Source organism: Notechis scutatus, chromosome 4 (assembly GCF_049901735.1).
Source record: "Notechis scutatus isolate UNSWTSFEM ecotype Mainland chromosome 4, rNotScu1.2, whole genome shotgun sequence".
Taxonomy (NCBI): Eukaryota; Metazoa; Chordata; class Lepidosauria; order Squamata; family Elapidae; genus Notechis; species Notechis scutatus.
In genome coordinates, this window is record NC_142012.1 from 55,843,364 (window position 1) to 55,858,795 (window position 15,432).

Sequence of the window (15,432 nt, forward strand, 5' to 3'; positions counted from 1 at the left end):
TTGTGGACTACCTAGACTCTCCTCACTCCACCCTTAGAAAGCAACTATACCTTGTCATGAGGAAGTCCTTCTCTTGATAAATGTGTTTCAAGCAAAAGTACCGTCCTTTTAGCTGTCATGAAAATGTGTGCAGTATATTGGAGTTTAATTGCTGGACAATGTGACATTCTATTAATCCTCTAAGATGATGTGTTAATAAATTCTGTATGGGCTTCAGCTTTATCCTCCCCCCTCCTTCTCTTTGAACTCTTCAACAATACGAACAGGTTGGCTGTGTCGAAGATTACTTTTGAAATATTTGTATCAAATTTCATAGCTGGAGTCCTCCTCCCCTCCAACAATCTTCTTGGTACAATGTCTGGGCTTTAGATAAGAAGCTCTATTCCAGCTGCTTTGTTTTGTGTTTGCTTTTAAATCTAGACAAACAGCAACTTGTTATCGGAAGAAATATCCATCTGGTTCGGTTCCAAGCTGAGAGGAAGACACTGGAAATAAAATGAAGGCTGGAGGCTGATCAAAAAGAAGGTCCATTTATTGATGAAAAGGGGACCACATGAGTCCTGGGCAGCTGACAAAATGGAGTTGAGAGTAGGTGAGTTTTTATACCTTCTTTGGGCTTTGTATTTGTGCTTCCTGTTCTTCTGCAAGAACACGTCCTTTAATATTCTATTGGCTGTTGTCAGATTCGTAAGGAATCATGAAGGGGTCATGTAGGGGTCATAGCTGGCTCTATAGGCAAAAGAGAAAATGCAAATCCTAGGTGTTCGTCTGAGCTAACTTGCTTGAAGTTTGGACTGCTCTGAGGGTGGTGCAACGAAGGGGCTTTTGTTCTAAAAGAGTGTTGGATAGTTCCTATTGTGGCTTAAGGGCTTTCGTCCTGTGTTGGATCTTGGCTGAGGGGCTGCTTCTAATCCTACCATTCTGGCTTTGTTTCAAAATATCCTGTCTTGAATGGATTACCAAATCTGCATTTCTAAAAGCTGGCCTCCTCAGTTTCTGCTTGGGGACACGGAGACTGGGGCTTCTAAAAAACATCTCTCCATTTCTCATTTAGGAAAATATAATATTTTGCCTTTTTAACATCTCTCAAAATATTTCATTTTTTCTGGGGTGTACCTTTAAAGGTATGAAATATGAAGGAAAAGTATACGTATGTAGTTAGTTGACTTGTCCATCCTGTGTTGGACTTAATCACCATCATTTTCAAACCACCAGATGCAAAATCTTATTAGCTAGGAAACTATAGGATTAAAGTCCAAGTGATATGTAGGATATATAGAATAGATGATAGATAGATAATAGAAAATAGATAGATAGATAGATGTCGGTAGCTTGCTAGCTAGGTAGATAGGTAAATAGATAGGTAGGGGATAGGTAGGTGGATAGATAGATAGATAGATAGATAGATAGATAGATAGATAGATAGATAGATAGAGATGCACTTAACAGATAATGTTGTTGTAAAAGAAGAGAGAGAGAGAGAGAGAGAGAGAGAGAGAGAGAGAAGATTTATCTTCACTAGGGTTAATAGCTTAACAGATAACAGATAATCACAGTTGGAAGGGACTTTTATAGGTCATCTAGTCCAACCCCCCACCCAAGTGGGAGACCCTACACCATTTCTGACAACTGGTAGTCCAATCTCTTCTTGAAAGTCTCAAGTGATGATGCTCCCACAACTTCCGAGGGCAAGCTGTTCCATTGGTTGATTGTTCTCACTTCATCTCTCTTCATCTTGCTGTTCTGATTAGAGTTTTCATTTCATCCCAAATCATTGATGGCTAAAAAGAAAACATATAAGTGATGGTGTTGCTTCAGGGTCAACAAAATATGATTATTTCTGAATTATCAGCTGCATGACTGCATTCTGTACCCTCCAAATTGTCAAATTTACTGACACCCCCCCACCTACATAGTTACAAAATGTAGCTTTGCTTGATTCAGATCAGTGGTGGGATTCAAAATGTTTTACTACCAGTTCTGTGGTGTGGCTTGGTGGTGTGGCTTGGTGGGCGTGGCAGGGGAAGGATCCTGTAAAATCCCCATTTCCTCCCCACCCCACTAACCTGCTTTCCAGTTCCATTCTCCTGAGGAGGGCAACCAAAGAAGACCCAGACAACCAGCTGGGACTCAATGGGAGGCAGAGAATAGATGGGGTTGGCAGGGCCAGTCAGAGGTGGTATTTGCCAGTTCTCTGAACTACTCAAAATTTCCACTATTGGTTCTCCAGAACTGGTCAGAACCTGCTGAATACCGCCTCTGATTCAGATGATCTCAGTTCTACAGGAAGTTGTACTCTTATATTTATGGATACTCAGGCACGCTATGTTTGATCTTAGCCAAAAGATTGAGAAGGATTTAATGGTAAATGGCTAGAAACTGATCTGGAATGATTGATAGATTTTAATCAATCGCCATGATAGCAAAGCTACAGAAATAGTACAAAGGGCTGAAGGGTACAATGTATTTTTATTTATTTCTTTCCAAAATGTGTTGCTTTCATGAAATAAGTCAAGCTTTCCAAATCCAAACAACAGTTAGTTGGGGATGAGGGGGCTGGGGTGCTAAGAGATTCCAAGCATAAACAAAGCCCATAGAAAACAATCAAAGTAATTAGAAACAGATGGGCTACGTAATATGCAGCCCGAGTTTGAATAGTAGCTAAAATACCATGTGAACATCTGAAAGTCAAAGCTATTCTCCCTGGACTGAGTTGTGAAGGGTTGGCTTGCAATAAAAGCTCTTGATGTTCAGAAGGAGAGTTCAAGTTATAGGGTTTGTGAATTAATCAGCATATTCATGTGATGGAAAAGGTTACCTGTGGCATAATGTTGGCCGAATATTAATTTATTGAAGAGTTGTCCATGTTGTCAAAGAAGGAGAAGGAGATGGGGAACGGGAAGGAAGGAAGGAAGGAAGGAAGGAAGGAAGGAAGGAAGGAAGGAAGGAAGGAAGGAAGGAAGGAAGGAAGGAAGGAAGGAAGGGGGGGGAGGAGGAGGAGCTCAAATCCAGAACTGGAAAACAAAACAGGGATAAAATGTAACTGCTTCTCGATATCTTTTTTTCCAGGCTGATGTTTAAAAATCTCTACTGAGTAGATTATTTTTACATATGAATACAGTTTTTTTTTAATCTTGTGTGATGGTGCTGGGCCAGAATGACAAATTTGTGGAGGAAAATATGCTGCAACATATTCGGCAACATGACAACATTCAGCAGCTACCATCTTTGATAGCATAGCATTAAAACAAATTTTAAAGGCCTGGAAGCTAAACCACACAACCCACGATAGCAGGAACTAGGTATGTCTAATCTAAGGAAGAGAAGAGGACACGATCAAGAGTTGTTTCAACATGAAGAGAGGAGTGGAGAGGAGAGGAGAGGAGAGGAGAGGAGAGGAGAGGAGAGGAGAGAAAATAAGAGAAGAGAAGAGAAGAGAAGAGAAGAGAAGAGAAAGAAGAGAAGAGAAGAGAAGAGAAGAGAAGAGAAGAGAAGAGAAGAGAAGAGAAGAGAAGAGAAAGAGAAGAGAAGAGAAGAGAAGTCTTCTAGTCCAATGCTCTGCTTAGGCAGGAAATCCTGTACCATTTCAAACAAACGTTTGTCCAATCTTTCTTAAAAACCTTCTGTGTTGGAGCACCTACAACTTCTGGAGGCAAGTTGTTACACTGGTTGATTGTCCTCCCTGTTAGGAAGTTTCTCCTTAGTTCTAGGTTGCTTCTCTCCTTGATTTGTTTCCATCCATTGTCCTGCCTTCAGGTGCTTTGGAAAATAAGTTGACCCCTTCTTCTTTGTGGCAGCCCCTTAGATATTGGAACACTGCTATCATGTCATGGGAGCGCCATCACTTGAGACTTTCAAGAAGAGATTGGACTCCCATCTGTCAGAAATGGTGTAGGGTCTCCTGCTTGGGCAGGGGGTTGGACTAGATGACCTACAAGCTCCTTTCCAACTCTGATTATCTGTTATCTGTTATGTCACCTCTAGTCTTTCTTTTCATTAAACTAGACATACCCAGTTCCTGCAACCTTAGGGTTAAGGCTCATTATGTCATTAAAAAGCCCATCAGAAGTTTAACTGCAGATAAGAACTTTGATGTTCCCAAAGTAACTTTCCCAAAGTGATAAGGAACTGAAAGCCTTTAACAATGAAAACCACCAATGCACATATCATCTATAATATGCAGTTGGAGCAAGCTGAAAAGTAAAGGGCAAAAGGATCAGCTTGGATTAGATCGGATCCTTTTACACTTCATCCGTTGAAAGTAATCTTTTACACTCCAATGTGTAAGGCACATTTAGAAAAACCATTGTTATGGGTAGCTAGAGTTTTTGCCGTTAAGTTGACGGCATAGTTTTCCACAAGTACCCCTGTATAAGGTTACACAGAAACAAAATCCACATGGAGGCATGAGTGTGCGCACACACAGGGAGATACCCACTACTATAACTCTCTGGTTTGGCACAGCAACCAAACAGGACAGAGAAAAACTCCAATAAATAGTTAGGATTGCAGGTGGAAAAAAATAATTGCAATCAGCCTTCCTTCCTTAGAAGACCTGTATAGTTCAGGGGTCAGAAGGAGGACTGAGAAAATATCTGCAGGCCCCTCACATCCTGGATATAAACTGTTTCATCTCCTCCGTTCAGAATGCAGGCCAAAAAAGCTAGGCACAAAGACAACTTTTTCCCTCTCATGCCATTCCTCTGCTGAACACCCAATTCACACAATACTGTTTTCTGTCTAAGTATATTTACCCACGCAGTAGGGTTGTGTTACACTTACACTTCTCATCTTCTCTACTACCCACTCTTATTGGTAACATATTATGATTTTAATTACTCTGTTGCTTTGCCTGTACACTGAGAGCTTCTGCACAGGAGACAAATTCTTTGTGTGTCTAATCACACTTGGGCAAATAAAGCTCTTCTATTCTGTTCCGTTCCATTCCATTTTTCTTTCCATTATCCTATCCCAGGGGTAGGGAAACTTGGCTCTTCTACCACTTATGGACTTCAATTCCCAGAATTCCTGAGTGAGCCAAAAAAGGTTCCCCATCCCTGGCCTACTTGTTTTTCAGTTGAAGTCCATAAGTGGTAGAAGAGGCAAGTTTCCCTACCCCGTCCTATCCTATCCTATCCTATCCTATCCTATCCTATCCTATCCTATCCTATCCTATCCCATTCTACCCCACCCCACCCCACGCCACTTCATTCTTCATTTCATTCTTCTGTTCCATTCTTCTTTCCATTTTTCATGCCATTATCTTAATCCATGCCATGCTATGCCATTCCATTCCATTAATTCTTCATTCCATTCCATTCTTCATTCCAGTTATTCTATTCTGTTCCATTCTGCTTTCCATTCTTCATTCCATTATTCCATTCCATTCTTCATTCCATTCCATTCTTCATTCCAATTGTTCTGTTCTGTTCCATTCTTCATTCCATTCTTTCATACCATTCCATTCTTCATTCCATTATTTTGTTCTGTTCTGTTCCATTCCATTTTTCTTTCCATTCTTCTTTCCATTCTCCCATTCCATTCCATTCTTCATTCCATTATTCTGTTCTGTTCTTCTGTTCCGTTCCATTCCATTTTTCTTTCCATTCTTCATTCCATTATTCCATTCCATTCTTCATTCCATTCCATTCTTCATTCCAATTGTTCTGTTCTGTTCCATTCTTCATTCCATTCTTCCATTCCATTCCATTCCATTCTTCATTCTGTTATTCTGTTCTGTTCTGTTCCATTCTTCTTTCCATTCTTCACTCCATTCTTCCATTTCTTTCCACAGGGAATATAAAATGGAACTTATTCTAAATAAAGGTTAGCTATACGGGATAAAATAATGCATTATGTGGTTCAGAACATCTGTATCTTTGTTTTTGTCTTGGTCTTAGAATAAGTCGCAGGATATGAATAAGTTATTGGGGTTATGTAGCTGCTTGGATGACAGCCAAAATGTGGTACGTACACTAAGGATTCAAATAAAAAAAAGGATATTAAGACAGCTTGGCTGCAGCACAGATGCTTAATGAAACCTTTGTTTCTGTTTTTAGGAAGGATTAGAGCATTAAAGAGCAGTGTGGTTAATCTAAATGAGAATCAGTTTTTACTTAAAAGAAGCAGGTGGGAATTATTTTCGCATGGCTGGTAATAAAAAACAGATATAAAACATGGAGCCAATAATATCTGAGATCTTCCTCCTCCTCCTCCTCCTCCTCCTCCTCCTCCTCCTCCTCCTCCTCCTCCTCCTCCTCCTCCTCCTCCTCCTCCTCCTCCTCCTCCTCCTCCTCCTCCTCAATGAGAATCCAAATGTATCTATAAATTTCATTTCTTCTGCTAAATTCATCTCACTATTTCAAATTGTGCTTCCTCCTCCTCTTCCTTCTTTTTCTCTCCCTTCCCCTCCTCCTCTTCCTTCCCCACCTCCTTCCCCTTTTTCTTCCTCCTCCTTTCTCCCTTTCTCTACGTCTTTCTTTCTTTCTCTCTCTCTCTTTCTTTCCCATTTACTTCAAAAATAACGTGATGACTTGCATCATCAGAAGATATAATGAAACAGTTAAAAAGTTAAGGACAAAAGATAACAATCTAGACTGTAAAAAATAAACAACTGAAGCAATTAAAAGCATGGCAGGGTTTCCATGGTACAACCAAGTTCCAAATCTTCAGGACCTTCCAGAACCCCTAGACAGGGGGCTTCAGACAGGTATGCTGTTTCAAATACTCTTTCCAGATTTTTGTTAATCAGCTGTGAAGAAATCACGCCAAAGATACAGGGCAAACTGAAATTGCCAGGGGACATTTTCTCTCTTAACAGATGAATACAGATTTCTTTCCCTGGACTTTTCAAACTAGTCAGTGCCTCATTATTCTTTCAGGAAACAACAGAGAAGTTTCTAACTTGAAAAGTTTCTAGCACAATTGGAACCACGCAAGGTGTTTTAAAAATTAACACAAGATAGATCTCTTTGCCACCATACAGAGTCTAGAAAGTAGTTATTTCTACTGTGGATGCCTTTCAAATTTATCGTTCCAGGCATCTGCTGTTTGAAAAAAAAAATTGAATTCTCATCAAAGAAGATTCCCCCAACAGAATTATGTTTAAAAATTGCTGTAGAATAGTTGATCCATACTACTGAGTGATAGCATATAGTCCAGGTGTGGGCAATTAATTTCCCCAAAAAATTACATGAGAAACTGGGACTGTTGTGGAGGGTTGAACCAGTAGGATCACATGCATGCAGATACATAAACTGGAAAATAAATAAAAAATAGCAATTGTCTTCAAAAATAAAAATAATTTATGTAGGCTGGCGAAGACAGCCAAAGTGATTGATTTGGCCTTAGGGGCTGCAAACTGCTAAGGTTTGACATAGACAATAGATGTCATTCATAGAGCAAATTCTGATAGCTGACATAAAAAAGTTTAAAGTATACAGGTCCTCCTCCTCCTCCTCTCCTCCCCCTTCTTCTTCTTCTTCTTCTTCTTCTTCTTCTTCTTCTTCTTCTTCTTCTTCTTCTTCTTCTTCTTCTTCTTCTTCTTCTTCTTCTTCTTCTTCTTCTTCTTCTTCTTCTTCTTCTTCTCCTCCTTCTCCTTCTCCTTCTCCTCCTCCTCCTCCTCCTCCTCCTCCTCCTCCTCCTCCTCCTCCTCCTCCTCTCCTCCTCTTCTTCTTCTTCTTCTTCTTCTTCTTCTTCTTCTTCTTCTTCTTCTTCTTCTTCTTCTTCTTCTTCTTCTTCTTCTTCTTCTTCTTCTCCTTCTCCTCCTCCTCCTCCTCCTCCTCCTCCTCCTCCTCCTCCTCCTCCTCCTCCTCCTCCCTCCTCCTCCTCCTCCTCCTCCTCCTCCTCCTCCTCCTCCTCCTTTTTCTTCTCCAGGCGAAGTGATGGTTGTGCAAAGCAACAACCACATCAGTTTTGAGGTCAGACCTGTGGTTGCTGGTGAATCATAGATAGATCAGGCTAAATCTTAAAAGATTTTATGTTAAAAGATTTTATCAATAGTTGCCTTCTATCAAGTGTGCAATCAACATTTATGGTCATTTGCAATTTTTTCATTACATAGAATGCCATGATTGATGGATAAGCCTGTAATACTTCGGATATAGTATTTCTGTCTGATGTTTCTGTCTGTCAGTCTGTCATGCCTTTTTTGGTTTAGAACTTCGTCAAATTGTTTAATGCATGCCTTCCTTCCAAATGTATCCTTTTCTTGAGTAATTTATTAAGGCAGAGAATATGAAATCTTAGCAATATCCAAACATTTCCTTTTCAGAGAGTTGAAAACTGTGCAGACATTAGAGTGAAAAGTCTCTTTATTATCCCAAGGGCAAATTGTGCAAGATGCAAATTTAATAAAATTCTTAATTGTTGGTCCCACAGTCAGCCAGATGTTTAGATTGAATTTGGCATTCTTCTCCACATATCGAGTTCTTCCTAAGGACCTGGGATAAGCAGATGTTGTTGTTTGATGGTGTTCAAGATATCGTCATAGGATGTTAGCATACCTTTATAAACTATTGTGCACTCGTTTGCCCTAAGAAGACTGAAAATATAACCACAGCTATCTTGAATAAGATAAGCTGACCTCAGTCTTCCATTAGAAGTGTTTGTCAAACCATTTGGAATGAATTTAACTCCAGTCTTGGAAGTAAATCTTCCTGCACTAGAATCTCTCTTTCTCCTTCTCCGTCTCCATCTCCTTCTCCCCCTATCCCTTTCTCCCCCTCTCTTTCTCACTATTCTATCTATCTATCATCTATCTATCTATCTATCTATCTATCTATCTATCTATCTATCATCTATCTATCTATCTATCTATCTATCTATCTATCTATTCTCTCATCTATCTATTCTCTCATCTATCTATCTTCTCCATCTTCTCTACAACTATATCTATCCAGGGGTGGGATTCAATTTTTTTTAACAACTGGTTCTTTGGGTGTGGCTTAGTTGGTGGGTGTGGATTGGTGGTCATGTGACTGGGTGGATGTGGCTTGGTGGTCATATTATTGGCTGGGCATGGCCAACTCAATATCACTCACATCGAGACACACATCTCCTCACCTGGCCTCTCATGACTGTGGGGATGCTGCAACAGTCATAAGTATGAAAAATGGTCATAAGTCACTTTTTTTCAGTGCCATTGTAACTTTGAATGGTCACTCCACACAAGCAAAGTACCAGCAAAGGAGGAAAAAAAAACTCCAGAGACATTCCTGAGACAGGAAGTCTAGTCCTGCCAAGAATGTAATAAGGGTTAATGGAGAGGCAGTTTCTGTAAGCAACACCAGAATGTTTCCTTCCTGCCTTCCTTACAGGATTAGTCCAGTAATTTCTTCTAACAACCAGTTCCCCGAACTGCTTAGAATGTTAACACCGGTTCTAGAGAATAGGTGCGAACTGGTAGAATCCCACCCCTGTATCTATATCTATTTATATCTGTCTGTCTGTCTGTCCGTCTGTCCATCCATCCATCCATCCATCTATCATCTATCTATCTATCTATCTATCTATCTATCTATCTATCTATCTATCTATCTATCTATCTAATTCATTAGTTTCAGTTTAATTCATTATTCATTAAGCTTATTAAGATTCATGCAAATACAGATTTCCATTTTTTTCCTTTGTTCTTCAGACATTCAGCATACACCATGGTATAATTTCTTTGATCCCCTTAATTACAGCAAGCTCTTATATCCTTTCCACTCTGGCAAATATAGTGAAGTATTCTTATGGGATCAGTTAACCAGTCCATTTAAGTTGCTCCTTGATATCTAAGAATATTACTCAGTCCATAGCCTTTAGTCATATACACAGCAGTTTCATAGTGATATTCTTTATAATTTGTAGATGTTTTAAATAGCCTGGTGGTCTAATAAACCTCCTTTCTTTCGTAGCTTAGAAAGTTAGCAGAGTCTTCCACAAAAATAACAGTGGCTTTGTATCATAATCTATGGAATGTTATAATTATGTCATTCACTGCCAAACTGGTTCTCCGTATAGGTTCAGGGTTTGCTAAAAATGGAGGATAAGCAAAATCCCACCCCTGACTTGTGAATTTGTGTGTGTTGTGAATTTGTGTGTGTGATATGCAATAGCAAAGAGATCTGTTTTAAAACATTTTTTTTTTTTTGCACTCAAGCTTCACAATCCTTCTAATATGCTGGATTTTTAAAGAGTACACAGGCGTTTCTGCTTTTTTTTCCCAAGCTGCATGATCTTGAAATCTTTGGGCTTTTTACTGGGGTTTCTTTTGTTCATCTTACTTAGTCGCAGAAGTGAAATCTGTCTTGGCAAAAGGCTGTACCTTCCACAATAAGTATTTTGTGGAGACAGGTTATTTTTTTCTTCCCAAGTAGCTTTCAGGTTGCCTCTGTTCTGCGATCTGCACTTTTATTAGCTCAGGTTACCTTACCATTTTGACAGCTTTATGAAGACTTAGGTCTTCTGTGGGCTGAATTCTCTAAGACAAACCAAATTACCTTTAATCCTCTACCTCTAAGATAGTCTTCCATTTTCTCAACAAAACCACAATATTCTGTAAGCTCATAAATGTCTCTAACATATAACTCAATTTTTCATCACAATTTTATTTGCTAAAAAAAAAAATAGACCATCACATAGAACATATTCCATTTCTGAATGAAATGAGTCTTGAATTTAGTCAGACACTCTATTCTCCCACCCCCCACCCCCCGATTCTTTTCCTCCCCCAAAATAAAGGGTCTTCTAATGATGACCCAAAGGGGCATGGCACAAAAGCAACATAGTCAGATAATCTGTAGGAGTCCCTTTATTAGCTCCAACTTTGCCCCCAATGCCCTGGTTACCTTCTGGCTGGAGAAAAACTCTCCCAGGAACAGCCTTTGGCTGCAGAGAATCAAGTCTAAAACATGGTCAACAAAAAACTGTAATTATAAGTCCAATCAAGGCAAGATGTGGTAATTATTCCAACAGGGCAGGAGAAGGAATTCCAAGCATGAAGGAACAGCAGTAATTCAAAACAGTTGGGAGGATGCCAGAAACACAGACAACCAAAGTCAACACAAGATAAACTCACATTTGTTCCCTGCAGATGCCACAATCAGCTTGCATCTCTTTTAAACTCTCATTCCCAGGTGTGGCTAGTGAAGGGAATCAGGGCCCTTTCCTCCCCCCATAAGCCATGCAACTGACATTGCTCTCTTCTCTGTTATTCCCTGTGTGCCCAAGGACGAAGAGGGGGTAGGCCTGGGTCTTCCTCTGAACTCCCTTTCCCTTGTTCTATCTCTCCCCCTGCTCTGCCCAGCTGGACTTTGCCCTTCCCCAATTTCCTGCACAGCCAATGAAGCCACACTCCCACTTCCTGTCAGCTGTTCGTCTTCCTCCTCCTTGGGTTCAGACTCCAACAGGGGCATGACAGGTTTGCACATATTGTTTTCCCATAGGACAGAGAAGAGAATTTTGTAACTACCAGCAGCAGACAATATTTTTTTTCCATTTAGACCATGACAGAGGATTATTCAAACTGAAGGCAAAAATGAGATGTTTCTTAAGTTTCGGAGTTTAGATTTAGATTTATTCCATGGCACAGAAATTCAGAGGATTGCAATCGCTGATGGAGAAAGACTTTATGCAGAAGGTAAGACTCAGAGCTGATATGATGTGAGTTTTCTTCTGTTGTGGTTTCATGTCCTCCATGAGTTGTGTTCACTGACCCCACCCATTCTTCAGAGAATTAAAAGAGGAATCCTGAAGGGTGTAGGTGTCTATCATGCCCCAACATATAACCTTTATTTACTGCTGTTGCTCTCTAGCCCCATCTAGTGGCCGGAGGGACAAAATATCAAGTATATTGTTTGAAGCTGACCCGATCCATTTTACGCATGAGCCCTCACTCTCAAACCAAGTGCAAGCTGGGAAACCAGACTTCATTTCCTTTAGCATTTAGAGAAGGCAGAAGCACAAAGAAGAATCCATCCTAATCTGTGGCACATGGTCATCCAAGGACAAACCCACATCACACATACAGAGCATCACTGATGATACTTAAATTGCTTCTATTTATCAATTGTTATGTTCAGCAGTAACTCAATGGCCTATCTTGTATTTGGTTCTCATTGTATGTATCCCTATTTTCCCCAATTTCATCATATCCTGTTCTTTCAATAAAGCATTCAGATCTACAAACATGGTCTGTTTTATTGGAAGATAGGTGGGTTTAGCTGCATGTCAAGCTGCACACAGACTAACATGCAGTGAGGACAGAACAGTGTCAATGGAAGAGAGATTGGAAGTTGAGTTGGATTCACATAGAAGTTGAATTCATCAGAGCCAGCATTCTCTTTAAGTCAAAAAGTAAATCTCTTTTTCTAACTACAATACTATTCTATAAATGTTTAACATTATTGCTTTTGATTGTTTCCAATAGCTGAGTATTAAATTCTAGAAACTGGTATAAGGGCAAATGGTTGAAACTATAACATCTTTATGACCTAATAAGATTCAAGTTGATACCAGAAAACCATGGCAAATAATCACCTAATCATTTCTTGATCTCTTCTTCTTGTTATTGCCATTGTTATTATTTTTACAGCTTCCATTTGCAGTAGAAATCTTTTGTCTTATAAAGGTTAAAACCTCTTCAAATTTTATTTGAGCCAGACCAGAATGTTCATCCTGATCTATGTATGCTATTGAAAAGTGCTGGAGGAGAAGTGTTCTTCGTCAAGACTGCGTGCAATTTTTTTCCAAACATAGAACTTCAGTTTTCTAAAACCATGATTAATGTTATTTTAATTTAGATTTATAACAGTATCTGGCTGTGATATTGTTTCTCTTTGATCCAGTTTTAGATAGATTTGTTAAGATGAACAAAATAATGTGCCCTAACTGTGCTGCTTGCTAATATATATAGAGAGATATTTAAGTTATATATTCCAGAGCCTCCTCGCTACAGAGGTCTATATATATAATTTTTTTATAGATTCTCTTTCAATCTCTTCAATCACTTCTTACCACCACCATCGCTCCATGAAAACAAATTCTTTCCGCAGACCCACTTCTCAATGTCTTAATATCTGTTTCAAAATTTCCACTGGGAGGCATTGGAATTTTAAAAAAGGTGTCTTGCAAGGACATTTTAACAGCTGCAATTCATCCTAAAATATTGGTGTATCTTTTTAGGCCAGTTTTTCCCCCCCATGTTGCAGTATGGTTATAAATGTATTTCTTAATATTTTTGTAATATTGACCCCTAAACATTTTAAAGGTTTATATGCTATTAGAATTTTTAAGTCTCCAGATGCCTCTTTTGAATTTTAGGAGGGGTTTGAAGAAATAACTTCAAATGTGAATTGATAATCCTGACATCTTTGCAAATTCTTCTAGCACCTTCTTAACATACTTCATTGAATAGAAAACATTCAAGAGAGGATCCATGACATCTATGAATAAACTTTAAAGATATTGACTAATTGTGTCACATGGATCAGATTATTATTAAAAAATATCCTACAACCAGTTTATAATAAAATTTATAAAGTGTAGTCCTATTCAGGGCCTAATGCTTTAGAATTGTTAGTATCACTTTATTATGCATTGGTAAGACCCTATTTGGAATATTGCATCCAGTTCTCTCTCTCTCTCTCTCTCTCTCTCTCTCTCTCTCTCACACACACACACACACACACACACACAAATTCTAGAAAGAGCGCAGAGAATAGCAACAAAGAAGATTAGGAGACCAGATGCTAAAACATACAACATACAAAGAATTACAGGAACTGGGTGTGTATATAGCCTAATGAAAAGAAGGAGTAACGGATGACATGATAGCAGTGTTCTAATATCTGAGGAGCTGCCACAAAGAAGAGGGAGTCAAACTATTCTCCAAAGCACCAGAAGGCAGGACAAGAAGCAATGGATGGAAACTAATCAAGGAGAGAAATAACCTAGAACTAAGAAGAAATGTCCTTATAGAACGATTAATCAGTGAAAGGGCTTGCCTTCAGAAATTATGGGGGCTCCATCACTGGAGTTTTTTAAGGAGACATTGGACAACCATTTGTTCGAAAAGGTATAGGATTGCCTACTTGGGGGGTTGGACTAGAAGACCTCCAAGATCCCTTCCAACTCTATTATTCTGTTAATAGAACACAAGTTATAATTATCAGTAAACTGATATTGGACCTAAAATGACCTCATAATGATGTCACACTGGAGCAAAAAGTATATTGAATATCGAGGCACTCCATATAAGATGGCAACCAAAGCTGGATGCGGAATTTAGATTACTTTGCACTTCCTGAAGAAGAAAAAAGTCTGTGAAAAACTGAAATACCTGTACAGATTCCTAAATACCTCTTGGAGGGAAAGATCAATACAAATCGTAAACCAAGCTATGTGCTCTGGTTGGTCTCTTGCCATAATTTTTTTTAATTGACAACACAATGTCCAAAACTTTTTTTTAAAAGTACAATAAAGCTGATAGTTACCATCTAATTCCATTCTATGGAGACTTTTAATGCATATTTCAGATGCATTTTTGGGGAACAATACTATTTGATTGAAAATTGGATCTTGTTTTCTGAAACCACAAATCTGGTATAATCATCTTGTATAATCAGAGTTAAATTGCCTCTTTCTGTATTCTTGAATAGAATGGGAGGGTAACTTGAGCTAATTTTCATTTGAGACCTCAGTTGCAGAACTGTCTGATCTACTGTTTGATAAACTGAACATGCTTACTGTTCCTAGAAATATGGTAATTAGGACAAAACCAAACTTTGATTCTGTTTGTCTTTATAGGCCTCTTGGCACTTTTCTCATGTTTAATAAACAATATTCTTCTTAGGGTTCCTCCTATTCATACAAAAAACCCAAGATATACAAGTGTTAGCAAGTGACAATTTGCTCTGTAACTCTTATTGCAGGGGTGTCAAACTGGATTTCATCTTTGGTTTGCATTGTCCTAGTGGTCTCTAGAAGCAACCAACTGAAGAATCTGATTTTCATATAAGATAAAACATAATTTGGCAATAGAGTATTGTTATTTTGTTGTTGGGAGCGTAGATGCTAAACCATTCTTAAATATTAATTCAGCCCAGCAATGCACAACGTTTGCAAAGCACATTTTCTGTGATGGAATATCTTGCAGGAGCTTTAATGCTTAGTTCCCAGGATTTCTGGATATAGAAGCTATTTGAAGGTTTATAGAGTCAGCACACTAAACTGAACTAGATGGACCAAAAGTTTGATTGAGAAGTTCAATCAAATTGTCATAGAAGCTGTTGCATTTTTTTAAAAAAATGAATGTCTGATTTATAAATAGTTTTATGTTAATTTGCCCAATTCTTATAAATATTTGGGTTTGCATTTTCCTAATTAGGTTATAGAGCCAGTTTGGTGTAGTGCTAAGGCACCCCACTCAAAATCATAAGTTCTAGTCCA

The 15,432-nt window shown here is 38.8% G+C and overlaps 1 long non-coding RNA gene across 4 annotated transcripts in view; it reads left to right on the forward strand.

Moving 5' to 3' along the window:
- The first annotated feature begins 234 nt into the window (after positions 1–234).
- The window catches only part of LOC148130751 (uncharacterized), a 33,771-nt gene continuing 18,573 nt past the window's right edge, over positions 235–15,432 (forward strand). For 2 of the 4 annotated variants that reach the window (XR_015749278.1, XR_015749281.1), the window contains exons 1-2: positions 235–592; positions 11,487–11,623. This is a non-coding gene — a long non-coding RNA (uncharacterized LOC148130751). The remainder of the gene's footprint in view (positions 593–11,486; positions 11,624–15,432) is intronic. The other 2 variants (XR_015749279.1, XR_015749280.1) reach the window with 1 other exon arrangement.